This window comes from Mirounga leonina, unplaced genomic scaffold, assembly GCF_011800145.1.
Source record: "Mirounga leonina isolate KUSES-001 unplaced genomic scaffold, KU_Mleo_1.0 Mir_173, whole genome shotgun sequence".
In the NCBI taxonomy this organism is placed as follows: domain Eukaryota; kingdom Metazoa; phylum Chordata; class Mammalia; order Carnivora; family Phocidae; genus Mirounga; species Mirounga leonina.
The window spans coordinates 24,439,853-24,451,659 of record NW_023270447.1 but is presented as its reverse complement, the minus strand read 5'-3'; the positions used below and the strand labels follow the sequence as shown (position 1 = coordinate 24,451,659).

General features: G+C 36.7%; 1 protein-coding gene across 1 annotated transcript in view; it reads right to left on the bottom strand.

The window, feature by feature from the left end:
* CTBS (chitobiase) overlaps positions 1-11,807 on the bottom strand; it is a 48,179-nt gene that overhangs the window by 10,655 nt on the left and 25,717 nt on the right. The gene's annotated exons all lie outside the window — the stretch shown is intronic.

Sequence of the window (11,807 nt, the reverse complement as noted above, 5' to 3'; positions counted from 1 at the left end):
TCAAAAAAATAGAAAAATCCTGAATTCACCAACTAACTCTACACCTTAAAGAACTAGAGAAAAAGCAACAAACGATGCCTAAGCCATGCATTAGAAGAGAAATAATTAAAATTAGAGCAGAGATCAATGAATTAGAAACCAGAAACACAGTAGATCAGATCAACGAAACTAGAAGTTGGTTCTTTGAAAGAATTAATAAGATCGATAAACCACTGGCCAGACTTATCCAAAAGAAAAGAGAAAGGACGCAAATTAATAAAATTATGAATGAAAGGGGAGAGAGCATGACTAACACCAAGGAAATAGAAACAATTATTAGAAATTATTATCAACAACTATATGCCAATAAACTGAGCAATCTGGATGAAATGGAGGCCTTCCTGGAAACCTATAAACTCCCAAGACTGAAACAGGAAGAAATTGACAACCTGAATAGGCCAATAACCAGTAACGAGATTGAAGCAGTGATCAAAAACCTCCCAAAAAACAAGAGTCCAGGGCCTGATGGATTCCCTGTGGAATTCTACCAAACATTCAAAGAAGAAATAATGCCTATTCTACTGAAGCTGTTTCAAAAAATAGAAACAGAAGGAAAACTTCCAAACTCATTCTATGAGGCCAGCATTACCTTAATCCCCAAACCAGGCAAAGACCCCATCAAAAAGGAGAATTTCAGACTGATATCCCTGATGAATATGGATTCCAAGATCCTCAACAAAATCCTAGCTAATAGGATCCAACAATACATTAAAAGGATCATCCACCACGACCAAGTGGGATTTATCCCCGGGATGCAAGGGTGGTTCAACATTCGCAAATCAATCAACGTGATAGAACACATTAATAAGAGGAGGGAGAAGAACCATATGGTCCTCTCAATTGATGCAGAAAAAGCATTTGACAAAATACAACATCCTTTCCTGATTAAAACTCTTCAGAGTATAGGGAGAGAGGGAACATTCCTCAGGTTCATAAAATCCATCTATGAAAAACCCACAACGAAGATCATCCTTAATGGGGAAAAGAGGAAAGCCTTTCCCAGAAGATCAGGAACATGTCAAGGATGCCCACTCTCACCACTATTGTTCAACATAGTACTAGAAGTCCTAGCACCAGCAATCAGACAACAAAAAGAAATAAAAGGTATTCAAATCGGCAAAGAAGAAGTCAAACTCTCTCTTTTCACAGACGACATGATACTTTATGTGGAAAACCCAAAAGACTCCACCCCCAAATTACTAGAACTCATACGGCAATTCAGTAATGTGGCAGGATACAAAATCAGTACACAGAAATCAGTTGCTTTCTTATACACTAACAACGCAACTGTAGAAAGAGAAATTAGAGAAACAATTCCATTTACAATAGCACCAAAAACGATAAGATACCTCAGAATAAACCTAACCAAAGAGGTAAAGGATCTATACTCTAGGAACTACAAAACACTCATGAAAGAAATTGAAAGGGGCACCTGGGTGGCTCAGTTGTTAAGCATCTGCCTTCGGCTCAGGTCATGATCCCAGGGTCCTGGGGTCAAGCCCCACATCAGGCTCCCTGCTCCAGGGGAAGCCTGCTTCTCCCTCTCCCACTCCCCCTGCTTGTGTTCCCTCTCTCACTGTGTCTCTCTCTGTCAAATAAATAAAAAATATTTAAAAAAAAAAATTGAAGAAGACACAAAAAGATGGAAAAATATTCCATGCTCATGGATCGGAAGAATAAACATTGTTAAAATGTCTGTGCTATCCAGAGCAATCTATACCTTCAATGCCATCCCAATCAAAATTCCAATGACATTTTTCAAAGTGCTGGAACAAACAATCCTAAAATTTTTATGGAATCAGAACAGACCCTGAATCGCCAAGGAAATGTTGAAAAAGAAAAACAAAGCTGGGGGCATCACGTTGCCTGATTTCAAGCTATATTACAAAGCTGTGATCACCAAGACAGCATGGTACTGGCACAAAAACAGACATAGACCAGTGGAACAGAATAGAGAACCCAGATATGGACCCTCAACTCTATGGTCAAATAATCTTTGACAAAGCAGGAAAAAACATGCAATGGAAAAAAGACGGTCTCTTCAATAAATGGTGCTGGGAAAATTGGACAGCCACATGCAGAAGAATGAAACTCGACCATTCTCTAACACCATTCACAAAGATTGACTCAAAGTGGATGAAAGACCTCAATGTGAGACAGGAATCCATCAAAATCCTAGAGGAGAACATAGGCAGTAACCTCTTTGACATCGGCCACAGCAACTTCTTTAAAGATACCTCTCCAAAAGCTAGTGAAACAAAAGCAAAAATGAACTTTTGGGACTTCATCAAGATAAAAAGCTTCTGCACAGCAAAGGAAACAGTCAACAAAACAAAGAGGCAACCCACAGAATGGGAGAAGATATTTGCAATGACATTACAGATAAAGGGCTGGTATCCAAGATCTATAAAGAACTCAAACTCAACACCGAAAAAACAAATAATCGAGTCAAAAAGTGGGCAGAAGAAATGAAAAGACACTTCTCTGAAGAAGACATACAAATGGCTAACAGACACATGAAAAAAATGTTCATCATTAGCCATCAGGGAAATCCAAATCAAAACCACATTGAGATACCACCTTACACCAGTTAGAATGGCAAAAATGGACAGGGAAAGAAATAACAAATGTTGAAGAGGTTGTGGAGAAAGGGGAATCCTCTTAGACTGTTGGTGGGAATGCAAGTAGGTACACCCACTTTGGAAAACAGTGTGGAGGTTCCTCAAAAATTTAAAAATAGAGCTACCCTATGACCCAGCAATTGCACTACTGGGCATTTACCCCAAAGACACAGATGTAGTGAAAAGAAGGGCCACATGCACCCCAATGTTCATAGCAGCAATGTCCACAATAGCCAAACTATGGAAAGAACCGAGATGCCCTTCAACAGATGAATGGATAAAGAAGATGTGGTCCATATATACAATGGAATATTACTCAGCCATCAGAAAGGATGAATAGCCAACTTTACATCAACATGGATGGGACTGGAGGAGATTATGCTAAGTGAAATAAGTCAAGCAGAGAAAGTCAATTATCATATGGTTTCACTTATTTGTGGAGCATAAGGAATAGCATGGAGGACATTAGGAGAAGGAAGGGAAAAATGGGGGGGTGGAGTTGGAGGGGGAGATGAACCATGAGAGACTATGGACTCTGAGAAACAAACAGGGTTTTAGAGGGGAGGGGGGAGGGAGGATTGGTTAGCCTGGTGATGGGTATTAAGGAGGGCACGTACTGCATGGAGCACTGGGTGTTATACCAAAACAATGGATCGTGGATCACCACATCAAAAACCAATGATGTATTGTATGGTGACTAACATAATAACATTAAAAAAAAGAAGATGAACTCAAGGAGGGCCACAAGACAATAATAATTAAAATGTCAAAGATTAAAGAAAGAATTTTAAAAGCAGCAAAAGGAATTAGTTACATACAAAGGTTAAAATGCTATCAGCTTATCTTTCAGCAGAAACTTTGTAGGCCAGAAGGGATTGGCATGATATATTGAAAGCATGGAAAGGAAAAAACCTCCAAGAATACTCTACCTGGCAAAGTTATCATTCAGAATTAAGAAGAGGGAGAGTTTCCCAAACAAAAGTTAAACAAATTTATCACCACAGTTACAAGAAATGTTAAAGGCACTCCCTTAAGTGGAAAAGAAAAAGGCCAGATTAGAAGAAAATTATGAAAAATTTCATGAGTAAAGGAAACAAAATAAAGGCAGTAGAGCAATCACTTATAAAGCTAGTATGAAGGTTAAAAGTAGTAAAATCAATTGTATCTAAAAAAATAGTTAATGGGACTCACAAAATAAGAAGATATAAAATATGACCACATATACATAGGGGGGACTGAAAATGAAGTTCATATAAAATGTGTTTGAACATAGCTGACCATCAACTTATTATAGACTGCTATACACGTAAAATATTATATATGAACCTCTTGGTAACCTATAAAAAACCTATAATAGATACACAAAAAATAAAGAGAAAGAAAGTAATACACTAAAAAAGTCATCCATTACAGAGAGCAAGAGAAGAAGAAACGGAGAGACAAAAACTATCAAAAAAATCAGAACACAAAATGGCTGTAAGTACATACCTACTAATAATTACTTTAGGGTCATCTGGGTGGTACAGTTCGTTAAGCATACAACTCTTGGTTTTGGCTCAGGTTGTGACCTCAGAGGTGAGATCGAGACACGTATCAGACTCCATGCTCAACGTGGAGTCTGCTTAAGACTCTCTCTCTCCTCCCTCTGCCCCTCCCACCTGTGCACATGATTTCTCTAATAAATAAATCTTCAAAAAAATCTTTAAAAAAAATAATTACTTTAAATGTAAATGGTGTAAATATTCCAAAAGACCTAGACAAAATGGTTAAAAAAAGACAAGACCCATCAAAACAAAACAAAAACAAGACCCATCAATGTGTTCCTGCAAGAGATTCATTTCAGACATAAAGACACATATAGACTGAAAGTAATAGGATGGAAAATAGCCCAGGCAAATGGAAGGGGAAAAAAAGGTGGGGGCGCCTGGGTGGCTCAGTTGGTTAAGCGTCTGCCTTCGGCTCGGGTCCTGATCCCAGGGTCCTGGAATCAAGTTCCACATCAGGCTCCCTGCTCAGTGGGGAGTCTGCTTCACCCTCTCGCTCTGCTACTCACTCTCTCTGTCAAATAATAAAAAAAAAAGGTGGGGTATCAACTCTTAGACCTAATAGACTTTAAAACAAGTCTGTAACAAGAGACTAAGGTGAACGTACATAATGATAAAAGGATCAATCCAGTGAGAGGATACAACAGTTGTAAATATCTATTATGCAGCCAACATTGGAGCACCTAACTACATAAGGCAAATATTAACAGACATAAAGGAAAAAATGGACAACAATACATAATGGTAGAGGACTTTAAACCCCACATACATTAATGGATAGATCATCCAGACATAAAATCAACAGAATACACATTCTTTTCAAACACACATGTGTTTGAAAACAGATCACGTGTTAGGCCACAAAACAAGTCTCAATAAATTCAAGAAAACTGAAATCATATTAAACATATTTTCCAACCACGACGGAATGAAACTAGAAATCAGTTATCTGGAAAAAGCAAACACATGGAGGCTAAACAACATGCCACTAAACAACAACAAATGAGTTAACAAAGAAAGAGGAAATAGATAATACATGGAGACAAATATGAAAATATAATGGTCCAAAATCTATGGGACACAACAAAAGCAGTTGGAGGGAAGTTTATAGCAATTCAGGACTACCTCAAGAAACAAGACAGATCTCAAATAGACACTTCAACCTTACACCTAAAGGAACTAGAAAAAAAAGCTTAAAGTTAGAAGAAATTAATAAGGATCAGATTAATAAATAAATAGAATTTTTAAAAAAGATCAATGAAACAAACATTTCTTTGAAAAGATAAAGTTAATTAAACTTTAGTGAAACTCATCAAGACGACAGAAGACTCAAATCAGAAATAGAAGAACCAACTCCACAGAAATATAAAAGATTATAATAAACTACTACCGAAAAACTATATGCAAATTGGACAACCTAAAAGAAATGGGTAAATTCATGGGGCGCCTGGGTGGCTCAGTCGTTAAGCGTCTGCCTTCGGCTCAGGTCATGATCCCAGGGTCCTGGGATTGAGTCCCACATTGGGCTCCCTGCTCAGCGGGAAGCCTGCTTCTCCCTCTCCCACTCCCCCTGCTTGTGTTCCTGCTCTCACTATGTCTCTCTCTGTCAAATAAATAAATAAAAAATCTTAAAAAAAAAAAAAAAAAAGAAATGGGTAAATTCCTAGACATAAAGAACCTACCTCCCAAAATGAAATTAGGAAGAAATAAAAAATCTGAACAGACCAATTAATAGCAACAAAATTGAATTTATAATCCAAAATCTCCCAACAAACAAAAGTCCAGAACCAGATGTATTTACAGGTGAATTCTACCAAACATTGAAAAAAGAGGTAACCTATTCTTCTCAAACTCTTCCGAAAAAAGAAAAGGAAGACTCCACATTCATTATATGAGACCCTGACACCAAAACAAGACAAAGACAATACAAAAAAGAGAAAACAACAAGCCAACAAAATATTAGCAAGCCAATATTCAACAATATATTGTTGCAAATTCAACAATATATTAAAAGAATCATCCTCCAAGTGGGATTTATTCCAGGGATGCAAGAATGGTTCAATATCCACATACCAACATGATATTCCATAGTAACACAATGAAAGATAAAATCATATGATCATAACAATAGATGCAGAATATGCATTTGACAAAATTCAATATCCTTTCATGATAAAAATTCTCAAAGGGGGTTTAGAGGTAACATACCTCAACATTATAAAGGCCATATATGATAAAACCCACAGATAAGATCATACTCAATGGTGAAAAACAGAGCTTTTCCTCTAAGTTCAGAAACAAGGATGTCCACACTCACCACTTTTATTCAATATAATATTAGAAGTCCTAGCTGTACCAATCAAACAAGAAATAAATGGCATCCACATTGGTAAGGAAGAAGTAAAACTGTTACTATTTTCATATAACATGATACTATATATAAAAAAACCCTAAAGACTGCACCAAAAACTAGACCCAATAAATGAATTAAGTTGCAGGATACAAAATTAATATACAGAAACCTGTTGCATTTCAATACACTAATAATAAAGTAGCAGAAAGAGAAATTAAGAAATAATTCCATTTACAGCTGTACCAAAAATCAAGTAAAATACCTAGGAATAAACTTAACCAAGGAGGTAAAAGACCTGTACTCTAAAAACTATAAAACATTTATGAAAGAAATTGGAGATGACACAAACAAATGGAAAGATACTCCATGCTCATAGATTGGAAGAATTAATATTGTTAAAATGTCCATACTACCCAAAGCAATCTACAGATTTAATACAATCTTTGTCAAAATACAAGAACCTTTTTTTTTTTTTTTTACAGAACTAGAATAAATAATACTAAAATCCTTATGGTACAACCAACAAAGTTGGAAGGATCACAATTCCAGATTTCAAAATACACTATACAAATAATAATAATCAAAACAGTATGGTACTGGCACAAAAAGAGACACAAAGATCAATGGTACAGAATAGAAAGCCCAGAAATAAACCCCCATTTATATGGTCAATTAATCTACAACAAAGTAGGCAAGAATATACAATGGGGAAAAGAAAGTCTCTTCAACAAATGGTAATCGGAAAATAAGACAGCTACATGCAAAAAAAAAAAAAAAAAAAAAAGAAATTGGACCACTTTCTCAACGCGTATACAAAAATAAATTCAAAATGAATTAAAGATCTAAATGTGAGACCTGAAACCAAAAGTCTTCTAGAAAACATGTCTAGTAATCTCTTTGAGATCAGCCTTAGCAACATTTTTCTAGATATGCCTCTACAGGCAAGGGAAACAAAAGAAAAAATAAACTATTGGGACTACAACAAAATAAAAAGCTTTTGCACAGTGAAGTAAACCATCAACAAAATGAAAAATCTATTGAATGGGAGATTTTTGCAAATGATCTATCCAATAAGGGATTAATACCCAAAATATGTAAAAAGTGTACACAACACCCAAAACACAAATAGTTCAATTAAAAATAGGCAGAGGACCTGAATACACATTTTTCCAAAGATGACATACAAATGGCCAACAGACACATGAAAAGATGCTCAACATTACTAATCATCAAGGAATTGCAAATCAAAACCACAAGGAGATATCACTTATCAGAATGGCTACTATCAAAAAGACAAGAAATAAGTATTGACAAGGATGAGGAGAACATTTGTGCACTGTTGGTGAGGATGTGATTGGTGCATTCACTATGGAAAACAGTATGGAGTTTCCTCAAAAAAAAAATAAAAACAAATACCATATGATCCAGTAATTCCACTACTGGGTATTTACCCAAAGAAAATGAAAACACTAATTCAAAAAGATATGCATCCCGATGTTTATTAGCATTATTTACAATAGTCAAGATATGGAGGATATCCAAGTGTCTATCCATAGATGAAGGGATAAAGAAGATGCAGGTATGTTTCTATGCCTGTCTCCCCCTCTCTCCCTCCTTCCCTCCCTCTCTCTCTATGATGGAATATTTCTCAGCCATAAAGAAGAATGAGATCCTACTCTTTGCAACAACATGGATGGACCTAGAAGGTATTATGCTAAGTGAAATAAGAAAGACAAATACCATATGATTTCAGTCATATGTGGAATTTAAGAAACAAAACAAGTGAACAAAGGAACAAACAAACAAAAAACAGACTTCTAAATACAGAGAACTGGTAGTTGCCAGAGGGGAGTGGGTGGGGAGATGGGGTAAATAAATAGGTAATAAATTGTACTTAGCTGAAAAGACAAATTCTACACTGATAAAACTTCCTTGCTTACATAAAGCCACAGAGATATCAATCCTTATATCATTTATTATTTTCCAGTGAATCTCAAATTCATGTTGACCAATTGTACCAAAATCACCTAGCACAGTTGGTAAAAATACAGTTCCTAGGCTCTATGCCAGACCTACTGAATCAATCTCTCGAGATAGTTTAACAATCAGGTGATTCTCAGGTAATATAAACCAGTGACTCTAAACCTATTTATATGAAATAGAATATATATTTCATATGTATATATTTCCTACTTAACTAGATTTTAAATTTTTGAAAGGCAGGTATCATTTATTCACTAAATAAACAATTTTTAACATTGTGTTAGATAGAAAGGAGCTGGTCCCCACCTTCAAAAATCTCACTATTTAGTCTTGTATAGGTGTATCTCATTTTATTGTGCTTCACAGATACTGCATTTTTTTTTTATTACAGATTTAAAGTTTTTGGCAACCCTGCATCAAGCAAGTCTATCAGCACCATTATTCCAACAGCATTTGCTCACTTCATGTCTCTGTGTCACATTTTGGTAATTCTCACAATATATCAAACTTTTTCATTATTCTGATTTGTGGTCAGTGATTTTTAATGTTACTATTGTAATAGTTTTAGGGTGCCACAAACCATGCCCATATAAGATGGCAAACAATCCATAAATGTGTGTGTTCTGACTGCTCCACCCACTGGTTGTTTCCCTGTCTCTGTCCCTCTTTTGGGCCTCCCGATTCCCTGAGACACAATAACATTGAAATTAGAACAAATTAATAACTCTACAATGGCCTCTAAGTGTTCAAGTGAAAGGAAGAGTCACACGTCTCTCACTTCGAATCAAAAGCTAGAAATGATTAAGCTTAGTGAGGAAAGTTTGTCAAAACCTGAGAAAGGCCAGGGGCACCTGGGTGGCTCAGTCGTTAAGCGCCTGCCTTTGGCTCAGGTCATGATCCCAGCATTCTGGGATCGAACCCCGCATCGGGCTCCCCGCTCGGCGGGAAGCCTGCCTCTCCCCCCTCCACTCCCCCTGCCTGTGCTCCTCTCTCACTGTGTCTCTCTCTGTCAAATAAATAAAATCTTAAAAAAAAAAAAAAAGCTGAGAAAGGCCAAAAGCTAGGCTTCTTGTGCCAAACAGCCAAGTTGTGAAAGAAAAAATTCTTGAAGGAATTAAAAGTTCTACTCCAGTGAACACATTATAAGAAAGCATCAAAAACTAATGATGTAATGTATGGCGATTAACATAATAAAATAAAAAAATAAAAAATACTAAAAATTAAAAAAAAAAATAAGCAAAACAGCCATATTGCTGATATGGAAAAAGTTGTAGTGGTCTGGATGGAAGATCAAACCAGCCACAACATCCCCTTAAGCCATAGCTAATCCAGAGAATAAGGCCTTAAATTCTGTGAAGGTTGGGAGAAGTAAGGAAGCTGCAAAAATAAGTTTGGAGCAACAGAGTTTGTTTCATGAGGTTTAAGGGAAGAAGTTTTCTCCATTAAAAAAAAAAAAATGCAAGGTGAAGCAGCAAGTGCTGATATAGAAGCTGTGGTGAATTATCTAGAAGATCTAGCTAAGATAATTAATGAAGGTGGCTATACTAAACAACAGATTTTTAAGATACACAAAACAGCCTTCTATTGGAAGAAGATGCCATCTAGGACTTCCATACCTGGAAAGAAGTCAATGCCTGGTTCAAGGCTTCATAAAACAGGCTGAATTTCTTGTTAGGGGCTAAAGTAGCTAGTGGCTTTAAGTTGAAGCCATTTCTCATTGACCATTCTAAAAATCCTAGGCCCCTTAAGAATTATGTTAAATCTACTCTGCCTGTGCTCTATAAATGGAATAAAAAAGCTGGATGTGGGCACATCTGTTTACAACATGGTTTACTGAATGTTTTAAGCCCACTGTTAAGAGCTACTGAAGAAAGATTCCTTTCAAAATATGACTACTCATTGACAATGTACCTGGTCACTGAAGAGCTCTGATGGAGATAGACAATGAGATGCATGTTGTTTTCATGCTGGCTAACACAACATCCATTCTGCAGCCCATGGATCAAATAGTCATTCCAAATTTCAAATCTTATTATTTAAGAAACGTATTTAGTAGGACTACAGTTGCCACAGACAATGATTCCGTTGAAGGATCTGGGCAAAGTAAACTGAAAACCTGGGGCACCTGGGTGGCTCAGTTGGTTGAGCGACTGCCTTCGGCTCAGGTCATGATCCTGGAGTCCCTGGATCGAGTCCTGCATGGGGCTCCCTGCTCAGCAGGGAGTCTACTTCTCCCTCTGACCCTCCCCCCTCTCATGTGCTCTCTCTCTCAAATAAATAAATAAAAAATCTTTAAAAAAAGAAAGAAAGAAAACCTTCTGGAAAGGATTCACCATTCTATATGCCATTAAGAACATTTGTGATTCATGGGGAAAAAATCAAAATATTAACAGTAAGAGGAGTTTGGAACAGGACCTACCCTCATGAAGGACATTGAGGGGTTTAAGACTTTCATGGAGGCAGTAACTGTAGATGTGGTAGACCTAGCAGGAGAACTAGAAGTAGAAGTAGAGTCTGAAGATGTGACTGAATGGCTGCTATCTCATGATAAAATTTTCACAGATGAGGAATTGCTTCTTTTGAATGAGCAAAGAAAGTGGTTTCTTGAGATGGAATCTACTCCTGGTGAAGATGCTATGAAGATCGTTGAAATGACAACAAGAGATTTAGAAAATTACATACATTTAGTCAATAAAGCAGCAGCAAGATTTGAGAGAATGGACTCCAATTTTGGGAGAAGTTCTGCTGTGGGTAAAATGCTATTTAAACAGCATTGCATGATACAAAGATATTGTTTGTGAAAGGAAGAGTCCATCAGTGCAGCAAACTTCATTTTTGTTTTATTTTAAGAAATTGCCACAGCCTCCCCCCACCTTTAGCAACCACCACCCTGGTCAGTCACAGCCATTAACATCAAGGCAAGACCCTTTCCCAGCAAAAAGATTACAACTTGATGAAAAGCTCAGATGATGGTTAGCATTTTTAGCAATACAGTATTTTTTAATTAAGGTATTTACATTATTTTTCAGATGTAATACTATTGCACACTCAATAGACTATAGTAAAGAGTAAACATAACTTTATATGTACTGGAAAGCCAAAAAGTTCATTTGACTTGCTTCATTGAGGTGTGTGTGTGGGGGGGGTGTTTAAAGACTTGGTTATTTTGGGGTGCCTGGGTGGCTCAGTTGGATAAGTGTCTGGCTCTTGATTTTGGCTCAGGTCATGATCTCAGGGTCATAAGATCAAGCCCTGGCACCAGGCTCT